At 44.4% G+C, this 17,120-nt stretch overlaps 1 protein-coding gene across 2 annotated transcripts in view; it reads left to right on the top strand.

Annotated features, from left to right (window-relative positions):
• The first annotated feature begins 12,005 nt into the window (after positions 1–12,005).
• LOC140191249 (zinc finger protein Gfi-1-like) overlaps positions 12,006–17,120 on the top strand; it is a 32,793-nt gene continuing 27,678 nt past the window's right edge. The window contains exon 1 of one of the 2 annotated variants that reach the window (XM_072248483.1): positions 12,006–12,125. The gene's annotated coding sequence lies outside the window, so the exon portion shown is untranslated. The remainder of the gene's footprint in view (positions 12,126–17,120) is intronic. The other variant, XM_072248484.1, reaches the window with a different exon arrangement.

The raw sequence follows: 17,120 nt of genomic DNA, 5'->3' as shown, positions 1-17,120 counted from the left end.
TGAATGGTAACCCTCCTCGTAGCATAAGCAGTGTGGTTCTGCAGAACTCATTTTTGGTCTCCATGATTCCAAAGGAATGTCCAAACGATTTGGGCTCAGCTGAGAAAACCCACTGAAGATGTCTGCTGCAGGACTGGCAGAGTGGTTCGCAGCGATAAAGCAACTCTCGCCTGCAGGAAGGTGTCAGCTGGCCATGGAAGCACCAAAAGGAATTCAGTCCAAAGATGGTGCATTTGGAGAAGGCAACGAAATACAGAATAAGTGTGTTGGAAGAAGATGATCTCGGTGAGTTTTGCACCATTTTTGGACTGAATTCCATCTGGTACATTTTTATGTTCCAGCTGGCACCTTCCTGCTTCCTCGCCTTCCATCAATCAGACTGAAGGCAGCACTCTGGTCACAAAAGTGGTTCAGAATGCTGGACTTTATCACGTGAAGCCTGAAATGGAAGAGCAGTGAGACTTTACACAACACAGGCCACGGGTAGAGAACAGTCCAAGAAAGATGTGACAACACACTGGGAAGGTATGAGGGGGCTACCATGGTTTGCCAGTTCTGCATAGTTTTAGCTGTGAGGAAAACGATCCAGACTGGGGTTTACTTTGAAATACACACAAGGCTGATGGGAGATTTGATTGACATGTAGAAAATGCTAACAGGCCCCAACGACTGAACAGGACTCACTATTTCCTTTGGCAGAGAGGGGTGAAGATTTAAGGTAATTCTTATAAGGATTAGAGAGGGGCTCAGGGATCTGGAAATCTGATTGGGTGTAAGAGAAATCCTGAACACATTTGACATGGGCCTGGACAAGTACTTGAAAAGATGTCATCTTCAGGGCTGCAGACCCAATTGTTGACCATTCATCAATGTAACCAGGTTAGGAAACTCACTACACAACTCTTAATTAATCAAAGATCGCACTTTATTGTCTCTGCACAAACAACAACATAACTATGTAGACCCTAGGCCAACAACTTAGAACTGGTAATCTACCAAGATGGGGTATCTCTCATTGACTAGACAATTCATCCTTTCTTCTCCAAGCCCCTGGCATGGGCATTCTTCCTTACAATGGTTAATCCACAGAGCTGTTGTGCTTTTGCATTTGAAGCTCCTTTTTTTAAACCCTTCTTACCAGCTTAAATGATGCACTTCATTCCTGTTAGCTCAAGATCATCTAACAAAATTATATCACTTTCTCATTAGCTCTTGTCCAAGCCAGCATTCATTTATTGCCCTCTTCCTCAAGTGAGAACTGGTAATTTATGGGTCTTTATTGTAAACCAGTAACCAGCCTGAACCACTCAGGGCAGACACAGACATCACCATTCACAAACCTGCAGGTCATATCATACCAAAGAACACCTCATAAATAACTCCTTATTTGAAAATGATCTCCAGTCTGGCAGATTTGGAACATCATCGTGTCTATTTTAAAACACTGATTCAGCCAAGAAAAACCAAGTTCACTAAATAGAGGATGCAGAGCAGCTTCACAAAATGGCAGCCTCCATTCTTTTGACCTCATAGCAAGAACAAAGACAAATGGTTTGTCTTCTTCCACTGTCCTTCACCCATTTGAGTTCAATGTTTTTTTTCCATATTTTAATTCCCTGATGGCCAGCATAAGAATGGGTAAGGTAAATGACCAAACTGTTAACCCAGAGGAGCAGACTAATTCAGAGACCCAAGTTCCAATCTCACCACAGCAACCTTAAATGCAAATTCAGTTAATTTGGAATTTGTCAAGGTTATTAGGAATGTTGATTGTAAAACAACCAGGTTGTTAGAAAAACCCATAATGTTTATTCATGTGCTTTTGAGGTGAAATCCAACATCCTTGCTCTCTCTGGCCTGTTTGTGACTTCAGAGCCATTGAACCATAGGAAATGACTGAGCACGTCAGTCAGCTCAAGGGCCCTTCAGGAAGGACAACACGAAACACAAAAAAAAGCCAAATGTAGTTTAAAAAGAGATTAAACAAAACTCAATTTTTGAAAAAAGATCTAGTGTGTGTGCATGCGTGTGAGTGCGCGTGTGCCTGAATTTGTGTGCAAGTGTGTTGCATGTGTGTATGGGTCTGGTGCGTGTACGTGTGTTTATGCACATGTGTTGAATGGGTGTGTGTTTTTGTGTTTCAATATAAATGCCAGTACAGTGTACAACTGTGGATGAAATATTGTGTGGGATCCAGGCAAGGAGTACAAGAACAAGGAAGATGTGGTACTGAAGTACTGTCTTTAAATCTTGGTCAGGAAAGATGCAACAGATTCAAAGCTGCTGCTGAAATGAGTCCAGTGGTAGGGGACCAGTTCTCTGGATGGAGTGGAGAGCCTGAGGTTAACCTCCTTGGACCAGGAGGCTGGGAGACAATATTGAGGTATTTTACACACTGATGTAATTATAAAGAAGGAATGCCAGCTGCCATATTTCATTAGGAGTAGGAGCCGTATTTCCTGGTGGAGCAGACTTGATAGGCCGAATGACCTACTTCTGCTCCTATATCTTATGGTCTTATGGTCTTTAAGGAGATTTGGTATGTCACTAAAGACTCTGGCGAATTTGTACAGGTACACCACAAAGAACATTCTGATTGGAAACACCAATGCCCTTGAATGGAAAAACCTACAAAAAATAGTGGACAGAGCCCAGCCCATCATGGGTAAAGCCCTCCCCACCATTGAGCACATCTACATGGAGCGCTGTCGCGGGGACGCAGCATCCATCATCAGAGACGCCCACCAACCAGGCCATGCTCTCTTCTTGCTGCACTCACACCGCCAAGTTCAGGAACAATTATTACCCCTCAAGCATCAGTCTCTTGATCCAGAGGGGATAACCTCACTCAACCTCCCTCGCCTCAACACTGAACTGTCCCGCAACCTATGCACTCACTTTCAAGGACTCTTCATCTCATGTTTTTGATATTTATTTACTGCTTATTCATTTATAATTATTATTTTAATTGTATTTACTCTAAATGTCTGCATTTAGTGAAAATTAATCTCAGGGTTGCATATGTTTCATATATTTAATTTGATTTAAATTTACTTTGAACTTAGAGCTTTAAACACGAATCATAATTGGACTCTATCCTTCCATGCCTTGCCTAATCAGGTGTCTGTCTTAAATGCCTCTTAAATGTTGTAATTTTCTCTGATCATTAGATCTTCCACCAGCTTTCTAAATGGACAATGAACCGTCCCATGAATACTACCTCAATAATTTTTTCTTCTTTTTTTATTTCATTTTTTTAAATATATTTCTTATTTTAAAATAGCTTTTTCTTAAGTTATGGGTTAAGTACCCCTTATCCGAAAATCCAAAATCTGAAAACCTCCGAAATTTAATTTTATTTGAGTGCTGACATGATGTCGCCAATGAAAAATTCCACAAGGCACTGGGAAGGTTCCCAGAGGATGCACGGCTCCCTGCGCACCGCAGACAGTTCTGAGAAGTGACCTCACATATGTAATCAACAGAAGTTAATAAAAATAGAAAAAAACACTGCATAAACTGAAAGATGAAGATCTCAATCGCGTTTCATCAGCGCCAGAGTGAACATATGCTGCCTCACAATACGCTAACATGAAATAAGCTAAGATTTATCACGACAAACCGAAAATTGAGGGTAATTGTGAATATTCAGCAGGCTGCTTGCATAAATTTAAGAAAAGGCACTGCATTAATTTTTAAAGTGTCTGCTGATCATGAAAAACTAGCTCCAGAACAAGTCTACAATGATGATTGTTTTTTATAGCTTACATAATGGTATTAAATTTTTAAAGCATTTGCTGATGAAAAGCTAGCACCAGAACAAGTCTACAATGCTGATTGTTTTTATATCTTACATAAAACTTTAAAAAAGTGAAACTTAAATACTGCAACCTGTTAATCTAAACATGACATCATAGGAGGAGTCTGAAATCCTTGTTTGTTGTTAAACAGCTGATTCAGGTATTCTCCGATGCTGCAAAACTGGTTTTGTTACTCTGCATGTATTATATTCTCATTATGTTAATGGTATGTAATAATTGTTACTGTTAAGTACATATGTGTGATGAACAAATGCAAGAAAAAGACTGCTTACCGGTAGCACATGAATTTAGAGTCAGAAATGATGACATTCCCAAGCTATTTTATTATATATTCCAAAATCTGAAAATTACAAAATCCAAAGCGTTTCCAGCCTCAAGCTTTTCAGATAACATGTATTGTGTGTTGAAAGGTACTGCTGCCACAAAAGAACAAAAGTTCTAAGTTCTCATTTTGACACCTCTGTCATGGGAAAAGAATTTTGACTACCCACTTACTTGTACCTCTCATAATCTTCTACTTAATCTGTAACCCGTACGTTCCTTCCTGTTTGCCTGTGGGTTTCCTCCCACAGTCTAAAGTCATACCGTTTAGTAGGTTAATAGGTTACTGTAAATTGTCCCATGATCAGGTTAGGGTTAACTCGGTGGGTTACTGGGCCGCATGACTCAAAGGGCCAGAAGTACCTGTTCTGCACTGCATCTCTAAGTAAGAAAGTAAATAAAAAATATTCTTCTATCAGGTCAGTCATCAGCCTCCCATGCACCAGGGAAAACAAACCCAGCCGATCCAATCTCTCCCCTTAAGCAAAATACACCATGCAGGTGAATTCCCTCTACAGCTTCTCCAGCAACATAACATTCTTTCTATAGCGCAGTGACCAGAACTGCACACAGTACCCCAGATGCAGTTCAACTATTGTTATGCAAGGCAGCTTTGGGAGAGTTGATCCAGTGGGAGGTTTGTATTGAAATAAATAGATTTGGGAGATTGAAGCAGAGTAGAAGTGTTGCTGTCACACTGAAGACAAGACAGGGCGTTTTGGAGGGGGGGGGCGTGTCAGAACAGTGTTGCAGCGGGGGAGTGTTTGTGTGTTGCTGGTGGAATACATGTAGATCAGTCTCATGCCGGGTTGGGACTTCGAGGCCATCCCATGTCAGATCAGGCTGGGACAGCAGCAGCAGATGGGAGCACCGTGGGCAGGATCAGTCCCTTGCTGGTGCAGAGTTGAAGGGTGCTGGGCCAGTTCTCTGGTGGGACGACGTAGGCGTGTTGTGGACAGGTCCAGGTAGAGTTCACAGTCAAAGCCAAGTTCACTGTCATATGCACAAGTACAGGTACCCAGAGATGTAGTGAAAAACTTACATGCAGCAGCATCACATGTACACAGCATCAAATATGCAACTTCCCTAAGAGAATATAAGTATAAATCGTACACTATTTTTACAAGAAAGAGCATAATTAGGACAAAAAAGCATCAAAGTCCATTGTAATGCAAAGTGATCATAATGTTGCTATACTGAGATAATGGTTGGGGTCGTGCCAGTTGTTCCCGAACCGAACAGGTGAAGGCAAGTGGCCTTGGTAGTGTGGAACTTCCAGCTTCTGTACCTTCTGCCCAAAGGTAACTGCAGGAAGATGGCATAATCTGAATGGTGGGGACATTTGATGATGAATATTAGCTTGTTGAGGCAGCATCTCATGTATTTACCACCGATGCTGGGGGCTGTGCCCGTGATTGATATATTGGGCCAGTATAGCACTGGGCTGTTGGAACAGCATTGTAGGTTTGCTGCAACGCTGGATGGACTGGGAGCAAAGGTGGGGTGGGGAAGGTTCTGTTAAATGGGCTGTGTGGCTGTTGTTGGTGTGTTGATGCAGAAATTCATGTCAGGTCGTGGGTGTCAAGGGATTCGGTGTTGGGGTGAGTTCACTGCTACGTTGAGGGATATTGGTGTTTTGTTCTGGCCTAGTCAGTGCATTGTGGAGGCTCAGTGTATTATTTGGGGGGGTGGCAATGCATCTATACACATGGTATGTCCTTCCCTACAGCTGGGAATCCACAGAACGTGAAACACCAGCCTCCGAGTGCAAGATATGACCCCCTCTGGTATGGGTTGGGAATATGGTTCCTTCTCACATATTCACCCTCCTTGAGCAACTGGATCGTCAGACTCGTCACCTGCAGAGCGCGGTCAGATCGGTGTGGCAAGACAGTCTCCTCCGCAATCACCACCAGCAGAAGTGCATCGCAGGCTGCGTGCTGAGCCCACTGTGATACTCACTTTACACCTACGACTGTTAAACTCCAATGCCATATTTCAGTTTGCTGACGACACCGCTGCAGTTGGCTGAATCAAAGGTGGTGATGAATCAGCATAGAGGAGGGAGATTAAAAATCTGGTTCAATGGTGCCACAACAACAACCTCTCACTCAATGTCGGCAAAACTAAAGAGCCGATTATACAGGAGGAAGAAACCAGAGGTCCGTGAGCTCAATCCTGCTCAGGGATCAGGGATAGAGAGAGTCAGTAGCTATCAATTCTTTGGGGTTATCATATCGGAGGATCTGCCCTGGGTCACAAGGAAGGCACCGCAGCACCTGTATTTTCTGAGAAGTTTTCATTGATTTGACAAACTTGGACAAACTTCTATAGGTGAACAGCGGAGAGTATCCTGACTGGTTGCGTTACAGCCTGGTATGGAAACATCAATGTCCAGGAATAGAAAATCCTACAAAAATATAGTGGATACAGCCCAGACCATCAAGGGTAAAGCCGTCAGCTCCATTGAGCACATTTTCAAGGATCCCACAAGAAAGCAACATCCATCACCAAGGACCCCCACCATCCTCTCTTCTCACTATTACCGTCGGGCAGGATGTACAGGAGCCCGAGGTCCCACGCCACCAGGTTCAAGAACGGTTATCACCCTACAACCGTCAGGCTCCTGAACCAGCAGATAACTTCACTCATCTCAACGCTGAAGTTATTCCACCGACTACCAACTCACTTCCAAAGACTCAGCAACTCATGTGCTGAGTATTCTTTGTGCTGTTTGTCTTCTTTTGCACATTGGTTGTTTGTCAGTCTTTGTTTATAGAGTCGTAGAATCATAGAACAGACCCTTTGGACCAATAGTCTATGCCAAACCATTTAAACTGCCTAGCCCATCGGCCTGAACCAGGACCACAGCTCTCCATACCCCTACCATCCATGTACCGATCCAAACTTCTCTTAAACATTGAAACCCAGCTCACATGCACCACTTGCGCTGGCAGTTTATTCTGCACTCTCACCACCCGCAGAGTGAAGGTTTCCCTTCACAGAGGGGATGTTTCCTATGACAGGAGACTTTAAGGCCAGAGTATGCAGCCTCAGAATAGAGGGCTGTCCTTTTAGCACGGGGATGAGGAAGAATTTCTTTAGCCAGAGATTTGGTGAATCTGTTGAATTATTTACTACAGGCAACTGTGCAGACCAAGTCTTTACGTATACTTAAGGTGGAGGTTGATAGATACTTGAAGGGATATGGGGAGAAGGCAAGAGATTGGGGCTGAGAGGAAAATTGGATCGGCCATGATGAAATATTGGAGCAGACTCAATGGGCCAAATGGCCTAATTCTGCTTCTCTATCTTATGGTCTTATATTCCGCTTAAACATTTCACCTTTCACTCTTAACCCATGAACCCTAATTGTAAACCACACAACCTTAATGGAAAAAGCATGCTTGCATTTACCCTATCTATACCCCTCATAATTTTGTAAACCTCTGACAAATCTCCTCTCAATCTTCTACATTCTAAAGAGTACAATACAGTGCTAACGTGTTCAATCTTTCCTTATAACTCAGGTTCTCCAGACCTGGCAACATCCATGTACAAACGTAAGTTTTCTCTGTACTCTTTCAACCTTGTTTACATTTTTCTTGGAAGTAGGTGATCAAAACTACACACAATACTCCTAATTAAGCCTCACCAATGTCTTATACAACTTCAACATAACATCCCATCTCCTGTATTCAATACATTGATCTATGAATGCCAGTGTACTAAAAGCTTTCTTTATGACCCTATCTACATGTGACGCAACTTTCAACGAATTATGGATTTCTATTCCAAGATCCCTTTGTTCCACCACACTCCTCAGTGCCCTACTATTCACTGTGTAAGACCTATCCTGGTTGGTCCAACCAAAATGCAGCACCTCATACCTGTCTGCATTGAGTTCCGTCTGCCATTTTCTGCTCATTTTTCCAGTTGGTGCAGATTCTGTTGCGGACTCTGATAGTCTTACTTGCCCCAGTCTTGGGGTCAGCCACAAATTTGCTGATCCAGTTAACCACATTATCATCCGATTCATTGATATAGATGGCAGACAACAATGGACCCAGCACAGATCCCTGTGGCACTCCACGAGTCACTGGCCTCCAGTCAGAGAGGCAACCATCTACTACCACAATCTGGTTTCTCCCACAAACCCAATGTCTAATCCAATTTACCGTCTCACCTTGAATGCTGAGTGACTGAACCTTCCTGACCAATCTCCCATGCAGAACCTCATCAAATGTATTGCTAAGATCCATGCAGACAACTTCCAATGCCTTGCCTTTATCAACTTTGTCAGTAACTTCCTTGAAAAATTCTGTAAGGTTGGTTAGACATGACCTACTACGCACGAAGTCACGCTGACTATCCTTAATCAGTCCCTGTCTATACAGATACTCATATATCCGGTCCCTTAGAGTACCTCCCAGTAAGTTTTCCACTACTGATGTCAGGCTCACTGACCTATAATTTCCTGGCTTATATTTGGAGCTTTTCTTAAACAACGGAACAACATTAGCTATCTTCCAATCCTCTGGTACCTCACCTGTCGACAAGGACAATTTAAAATCTGTGCCAGGGCCCCTGCAATTTCTGCACTTGCCTCCCACAAGGTCCGAGGGAATGTCTTTACAGGCCCTAGGGATTTATCCACCCTAATTTGCCTCAAGACGCCAAACACCTCCTTCACTGTAATCTGTATAGGGTTCATGATCTCGCTGCTGCTTTTCCCGAGTAAATAAAGATGCAAAAAATCCATTTAGGATCTCCCCTACCTCTTTCGGCTCCATGCATAGAGCACCATTCTGATTATCCAGAGGATCGATTATGTCCCTTGCAATCCTTTTGCTCTTAATATATCTGTAGAATCCCTTAGGATTCTCCTTCACCTTGTCTGCTAGAGCAACCTCATGCCTCCTTTTAGCCCTCCTGATTTCTTACGTGTTCTCTTGCATTTTTTATATTCCATAAAAATTCTTTTGTTCATACCTGTCTATATCTGCTATGCATCTCCTATATTCTTTTCTTAACCAGAGGCTATTATCTTTTCTTTTTATTCTGACAGGCATATACAAGATCTGTACTCTCAAAATTTCACTTTTGAAGCCCTTGCCTTCCCAAGTACACCTTTACCTGAAAAAGCCATTCCCAATCCACACTTGCCAGATGCTTTCTGATACCATAAGAACTGGCCTTTCTCAAATTTAGAATCTCAACCCATGGACCAGACCTGTCTTTTTGCATAATTACTTTGAAACTAATGGAATCATGATCATTAGATGCAAAATATCTCCCTACGCAAACTTCAGTCTCCTGCCCTGTCTAATTCCCTAAAAGGAGATCCAGTATTGCATGCTATCTCATTGGGACTTCTATGGACTGACTAAGGAAACTTTCCTGAACACATTAGTCAAACTCTATCCCATCTCGTATGGGTGTTCCAGTCAAATGTGGAAAGTTAAAATCACCTACAACGGTCTTATATTTCTTACAACAGTCTGCGATTTCTCTACAAATCAGATCTTCTAAAATCTCACAGACGTTTGGTTGCTCTATAAATATAGCTCCTTAACGTAGTCATACCATTCTTATTCCTCAGTTCCAACCATAAAGCCTCGCTAGATGAGTTCTTCAACATGTCCAGACTGAGCACTGCTGTGACATGTTCCCCGTCTAGTAATGCCACCCCTGCCCTTTAAATCCTCCCGCTCTGTCACGTCCAAAACAGCGGAACCTCAGAATATCGAGCTGCAAGTCCTGCTCCTCCTGCCACCAAGTCTCACTTGTTCTGGCACTCTGGTTCCCATCCCCCAGCAAGTTTAGTTTAAACCCCACCTCCTCCTCCCAAACCCATGCAGCACCAGCGAATATTTCCCCTAGGTTATTAGTCCCCCTCCAGTCCAGTAACAAACCATGACCTCTGTACATGCCCCACCTTCCCTTGAAGAGAGCCCAGTGACCCAAAAATTTGATACCCTCCCTCCTACACCAATCTCTTAGCCTCATGTTAAACTGTATGGAAAGCTTTTCATAAATTCTATCGTATTTCTTTATCTTCTTGTAAACGCGTTCAAGAGAATGAATCTCAAGGTAGTACGCGGTGACAAATACATATTTGGTTAATAAATTTACTTTGATTTTGACATTGATTTTGACACAGTCTAAGCTAAAACCATTGTGTTTTGTCCCTCGTCTGATGTGGAGAGTTTACGAAGACGCAGTGGTAACCAGACAACATCACCTTGTAGCAGCTCGATCCAGACGTGGGGGCTGCTTTGTCTGTCACTGTGCTGTTTCCCTCCCTCACAAAAAACAGATCATAGGCTGGAAAGTGTCAGACACAGGAGTCTGTGATGATAGAGTCAAGCTGTGGTACCTCCAGAGCTGGAGAAGCTACCAACAGTGAGTCAAAGCGGATTGGTTTCTAACTGAATACAAGTCAACAGGAAATGGTGTCAGCAGAGACCAGCCATCTGCAGGTTCTGAACATTTTCTTTGTTACCAAATTTTGTGCCTGCAGCACTCTTTTACTGATCTTGCCAGTTCCTTACCCCTGTATCCAGCTTCCCACCTTCTTTGATCAATGTCCTCAGCAAATCCCAAAACCCCATCTCGAAGACCTCATCAATTTCCCGCTGGTATCACTGACTTATTTTCATTCTCTTTTCTAGCAACTCTCTACAATCTGTCCAAATTTCCAAACACAATTCCCTATTCTCCCTCTGTTCTCCTGATCAATTCCTTACTTTCACTCTCCAACCTCTAATCCACTCTATCTGCCTCGAACATCTAATCAAATTCTCTGCCAGCCTCCTCATTAACTCTTATCTACATAATTCTGATCAAGTGCCTGCTCTAGGACTGTTAGCATTTTCTCAAATTTATTTGCTCTCTAAACTCTTTACCCTGCTCAGCGTTTCCCCACGTTTCTGTCTGACCTTCTGCCAGAAGATCAGAGAAATGTGGGGAAAAGTCGATGCCGATGGAGAGTATAGGAAGACAGAGTGGTCACTTCTCAAGTGGAATAAATCACAATAGCCTGAAGTGATGGCAGCGAAACTACACCTCACCCCTCCCAACTCCTGGTCCTGGGTCCTGGGTCAAGATGGGTGTCCGATGTCTCTAATGTAATTGCCCCAGTCCTCTACAATGTATTCTACAACCTGCAGAGAGTAGCTGCTGATAACTGTGCGCCTTGAGGGTGGCAGGGAATGTACCAGCAGGTAAAAAACTAAAAGAGATTATAGACTGAGATTAAATTTAACACATCTAGCAGGAATGACTCAAAAGTTTAACTTGTTACAGGGCCACACTAATAAATGATGTTGCATTAATACTAAGCTGGTTAAAGAAATGTATTTGCTCTGCTAACATCAAGCCACAACCTCGTGCAGTGAATTTAACGTGAACTCAGAAATAATAGGGAGATTGCCTTCAGTGTTCAATCTGTGAAACTAAGGTTAATCAGCCAGAAAGATCTAGAGATTCACAGCTCTCAGAATGTCTCACTGGAAGCTGCAGAGACTTTAACACTAACAGGGGTGTGGAGCATGACTTTTTCCCAGCAAGATTTTCCCCAGCACGTTCACTCTGGGTTTCAGTGTTAGGTCAGCTGACTCATGATGCCAAAACCTGCAACAGCTTCCCACCTCCTGGTCTGAGAAAAACTTACTCAAAATGTCAACTTAGCGCATAAGGCCATAGTCGCAAAGTGTTGAGGCCTGTGCTAATTTGGTTCTGATTTTCTGAGCGTGAGTCTCACTATAGAAACAGCCCCTCCTCTGCTCGGCGTTGGCCCACTGTGACTGACTGAGAAGGGAAACTGTGGTTTCAGAGAGGGCCGGCGCTGGGAGCAACAGTCTTCCCCTCTCCCTGCTCGGCGGCCAATGCACAGAGCTCAGCTCAGGCTGCTCAACAACGCCCGTTATATTCCAACTGGACTCCCTCCCTCACCCAGGATGAACGGTGTTCACTTTCACTGTAAGTAGACGTACACGCGAAAATTTGTTTGGCGTCTGAGGTATTTCTGAGAACTGGTGTACATGCGACAGGCTGCGTTATTTATGGTCTGCTCTGGCTCAGCCTGCTCGTTCGGTGATCAGGCTAGAGGCGAGAACAGGCACGGCGCAAAGACAGAGGCTCACACTGGAACGCGATGCATAGACACTAACCCTCACGGGGACACAGCGCGTAGTCACTGATCCTCAAAGGGGCATGGTATGTGGATTCTCACAATTCACTAGAGGATTGTCTCTCACTGGGACACATACACGAACACTGGCCGTCACTGGGGCACAGTGCACAGTCACTGACTGCCCACAGACATGGTGTGTAGACTCTGACATTTACTGAAGGATTGACTCTCTCTAGAACACTGTACACTGTTATTAATTCTCTCTGGGACGCTTGCTGGTGCACGTATGTTTTTCATTACACCTGTGCGTATGCGTGCATTTCAAAATAAACTCGACTTTGACTTTGACTTTGTACACAGTCACAGACTCACACTAAACTCTCCTTGGCAAGTCAGGACGTTACATGTTTCCCGAGGAGAAGAAGCCGTGGGAAACTCCCCACAGTGACAGAGACTGGCATAGACTGCTCTCCTGCGCACACTGACAAGGTGGTCCATTCACGGGATTTGGGTCTGCGTGCAGGGCAGTTCATCTCGGTCATTTTTCTCCAGTGTCTCGAAATGCTCACCAGGGACCTCCACTACCGTGAGTCTGTCATTAAGTTTGAGGTCTTAGTGTTTGAACTCAGTCGTCTCCAGCAGGTGGCTGTGTGGTGCAGGGAAGGCAAATGACGGGTTTTTGTCAGAAATGAAGAAGGGTCTCGGCCCGAAACATCAACACATTGCTCTTTTCCATAGATGCTGCCTGACCTGCTGAGTTCCTCCAGCATTTTGTGTGTGTTGCGTGGATTTCCAGCATCTGCAGATTTTCTTGTGTTTGTGAAAGGTTTTGGTTTTGCTGAGGGTAGCTCCTGAGGAATGGAAAGAAGTTCATGGGTTCTGGGGGTGACAGGAAGACCATAAAACCATAAGATATAGGATGAGAATTAGGCCATTTGGCCCATCAAGTCTCTGCCATTTAGGATTTAATTTTCCTATCAACCCCATAATCTTTGCTGCCATGACTAAGCAAGAGCCTATCACCCTCCACTTTAAATATACCCAATGACTTGGGATCCACAGGCATCTGTGGCAATGGATTTGACACTGGCTAAACAAATTCTTCCCCATCAGTGTTCTAGAGGAATGTCCAATTCTGAGACTGTGCTCTCTGCTCCTAGACACTCCCATAATTAGAAATGTCTGCTGTACTTCCACTCTATCTAGACGTTCAATATTTGGTATCTTTCACTTAGATCTCCCACTCATTCTTCTAAACTCCACGAGTGGTGCAGAAATCGACCTTTGGGCTCCTGTTGTGAGGAAGGGGAGGAAAGAACCTTTTGCCTTTTGGGCACTCATTTCAAGTCTTGGTCTTTGGCGAAGGAGTCAACAATGTTGGAGTTTGGCTTCTGCGTCTCTTTCTGGGGGCAAGGTGCTCTGGGATCCAGGGTGGATATAACAGAGAGTGAACAGTTAGTTCCCTGTCCACGCTGTTGGTGAAGCAAGAGGGAGCTGGGCTGCAGACCTGCGGTGGGCACAGCTGCGGAGACGGTGGGAGCACAGACACAGCCTCGTTCGATCTGAGTCTCCCCGGTGCCCGGACCGGTGGTGGACACGCTGGTGAGGATCACAGCCTAGTGGCAGCAGAATGGGAACAGAAATCAGCCCAGAGCGCGATTACAATTCCCCACCAGCCCACTGGAGTTTGGTGGGGTGGGTAAACACTTTCCCCAGTGGTAGGAGCTGCTCTCCACCTTTTGTTGTATGCATTGTGCAGTGAAGCTCATGTCACTGTCCTTGTTTATGAGGGGATCATGAGAGTATGGTTTACCCACATGAATACTGTGCACGTGTACTGACTCGCACTGGAAACAGTACAGAGGCACTGGTCCCAAATGGAAAGTGGTGTACCCCCCCACTGGATACGGCACACAGGCACTGCCTTGTAAGAGATCAGTGCACGAGCAGAGACCAACGGAGTCGCAGACACTCACTTTCACTGGGGCTTACAACACTGGAACAATGACTCTGGGGGAAGAACTCTGGCAATGAGTCAGAATCAGAACCAGGTTTAATATCACCAGCGTACGTCGTGCAATTTGTAGACTTTACAGCAGCAGTACAATGCAATACGTAATAATATAGAGAAAACATGAATTACAGTAAATACATATACAGCTAAATTAAATTAGTAGTGCAAAAATGGAAATAAAAAAGTAGTGAGGTAATGTTCATGGGTTCATTGTCCATTCAGAAATCAGATGGTGGAGGGGAAGGAGCCGTTCCTGAATCATTGAGTATGTGCCTTCAGAGTCCTGTACCTCCTTCCTGATGGTAGCAATGAGAACAAGGCAAGGCCTGGATGATTGGGGTCCTTAATGATGGACCGCGCTTTTTGAGACATCACTCCTTGACGATGTCCTGGATACTATAGAGGCTAGTGTCCGGAATGGAGCTGACTGTTTACAACTCTCTGCAGCTTACTTCAATCTTGTGGAGTAGCCCCGCCAGTCTCCATGCCAGAGGGTGACACGGCCAGTTAGAATGCTCTCCGCAGTACACCTGTAGAAATTTGCGAGTGTTTTAGGTGACATACCAAGTCTCCTCAAACTCCTCATGAAATATAGCCGCTGTCGCGCCTTCTTTGTCGCTGCATCGATATGTTGGGTCCAGGTTAGATCCTCAGAGATGTTCACGCCCAGGAACTTGAAACTGCTCGCTCTTTCCACTTCTGATCCCGCTATGAGGACTGGCGGGTGTTCCCTCTTCTCACCCTTTCTGAAGTCCATACTCAAACTGATATGGTAACGGACAGTGATGTTCATGAGTACCAACTCACTCTTGTTTAAAAAGACATACATAATTTTTAGAAATACATTCAGAAACTGCAGTGCAATTGGTACACTTCTCCCTACATTCATTGTACCCATAAGCTAGTTTGCTGACTTAAAGGGAAATCAATGCAACTCATGTTTCCTATTAAACAATGCAACCATAACCTGGTCAAATACAGCACCAGGACAGCCTACAGCCCCAAAGCATATATATATATCAGAGTTCCTTGGTGCATGCAGCTATGCTGGCATTATATGTACCAGTTACAACATTGCACATTTACCACATGCTCTTTAATGGCTAACATCATCATGGACACAGAAAAAGGGTAATGATTCTCACTAGAGCAGAGTTCAGAGCTGTCCCTCACTGAGAGGTGGGACACTGGTGTTGACCCTCACTGAAGCCTGAAGGCAGACGCTCAACGATTCAGGAACGGCTTCTTCCCCTCTGCCATCCAATTCCTGAATGGACATTGAACCCGTGAACACTGCCTCGCTACTTTTTATTTCCATTTTTCCACTACTGTATTATTTAATTTAACTATTATATATACGCACTTACTGTAATTCATGTTTTTTTTCTATTGTTCAGTATGCATTGTGTTGCTACCGCAAAGTCAACAAATTTCACGACAGATGCCGGTGATATTAAAACTGATTCTGATTCTGGAAGGCAAGACACTGGCATTGACTCTCAGTGAGACACTGTCTTGAGACAATGCTGTACTGACAGTTTTTGCCATTATAAGCTGTTCAAAGAGGCTTTTTTTTCGTATAAATACTGATTATCTGCAGGAATAGTTTGTTCATCAGAAGATAGTCCTTTCACTCTACAACAGAACTGGCTCTCCATCCCCCCCTAGGGTTCAGATGAGCACACTGCTTGATTCCTGATTAACGCACACAAAATGCTGGAGGAACTCAGCAGGTCAGGCAGCATCTATGGAGAGGAATAAACAGTCAGTGTTGTGGGCTGAGACCCTTCTCCAGTCAAGGTCTTGCCCTAAAATATCGACTGTTTATTTCTCTCCGTTGATGCTGCCTGACTTGCAGAGTTCCTCCAGCTTTTTGTGTTGTTGTTCTGGATTTCCACCATCTGCAGAATCTCTTGTTTTGCAGATTGTTGGCTCAATGCTTCAAATTACTGCTCAGTTCCCCAATCATCTGCATTGACACAAGACCTCAGTATGTTCCCTTTCCACTTAGCTGAACGTACACGGCAATAATGATACTGAGGTTTTGTGTCAATCTTTCTTGGGGCCTGTAGATGTCACTTCTGGGTTGGGTCAGTATTATTTAAGACTTGCAGACTTTGAAGAGCCCCAGACTGAGGTGGGATTGCGAGTGTGTGTTGGGGTAGATGTGAAGGGGCTTCAGGGAGACAGGGGAAAGTAAAATGAGAATATGGCAGATGGAAAAGAGGGCGGGGAATGTGGGCTCACCCACTCGGAAAGTGAAGCGGAAAAGCGAAGGGTCTCATTCATGGTGACAGAGTGGGAAAGCTCAAGGGTGAAGAGAGAATGACCGGGAGTGGGAGCAGTTCTTGATTATGTCTTCCGCTTTCCCAAGGCAGTGGGGTGTGTAAATGGAGTTAAGGAGGGGTGGCTGGTTTTCATGGTGGACTTGACCGTGTCTGGACTGACTGAGGCAGAAGTCATCTTTTTGTACGAAAGGGTTTAGAATTAAGGTAAAGAATTTCTTCACAAACGCTGAATCGCTGGAGTGCTCCCTGTCTCTTTGCAGGCTCAGCCATTGACTTCACTTAAAGCAGTGAGGCACACGTTTGTGGAGATGAAGGGAACCAAGGGAAAAGGGGAAATAGCAGGAAAATATCACTGAGGTGGACAAGCAGCTGTGACCGTGATGAGCGCCTGGTAACTGACACCTGCCCCTGGTTCGAATAGAAGGTCAAACAGCTCCTGTGGGAGGAAAGCAGTTGTCGACACTTCAGATCCAAACCCCGAATGGGGGCCTGGGGTCTGATTTTCCCTGAAGCATCAACAGTTGCTTCTCCGCCCTCCC

This window comes from Mobula birostris, chromosome 32, assembly GCF_030028105.1.
Source record: "Mobula birostris isolate sMobBir1 chromosome 32, sMobBir1.hap1, whole genome shotgun sequence".
Classification (NCBI taxonomy): domain Eukaryota; kingdom Metazoa; phylum Chordata; class Chondrichthyes; order Myliobatiformes; family Myliobatidae; genus Mobula; species Mobula birostris.
Note: the sequence above shows the minus strand (reverse complement) of the source record. Positions and strands in the feature narration are given on the sequence as shown.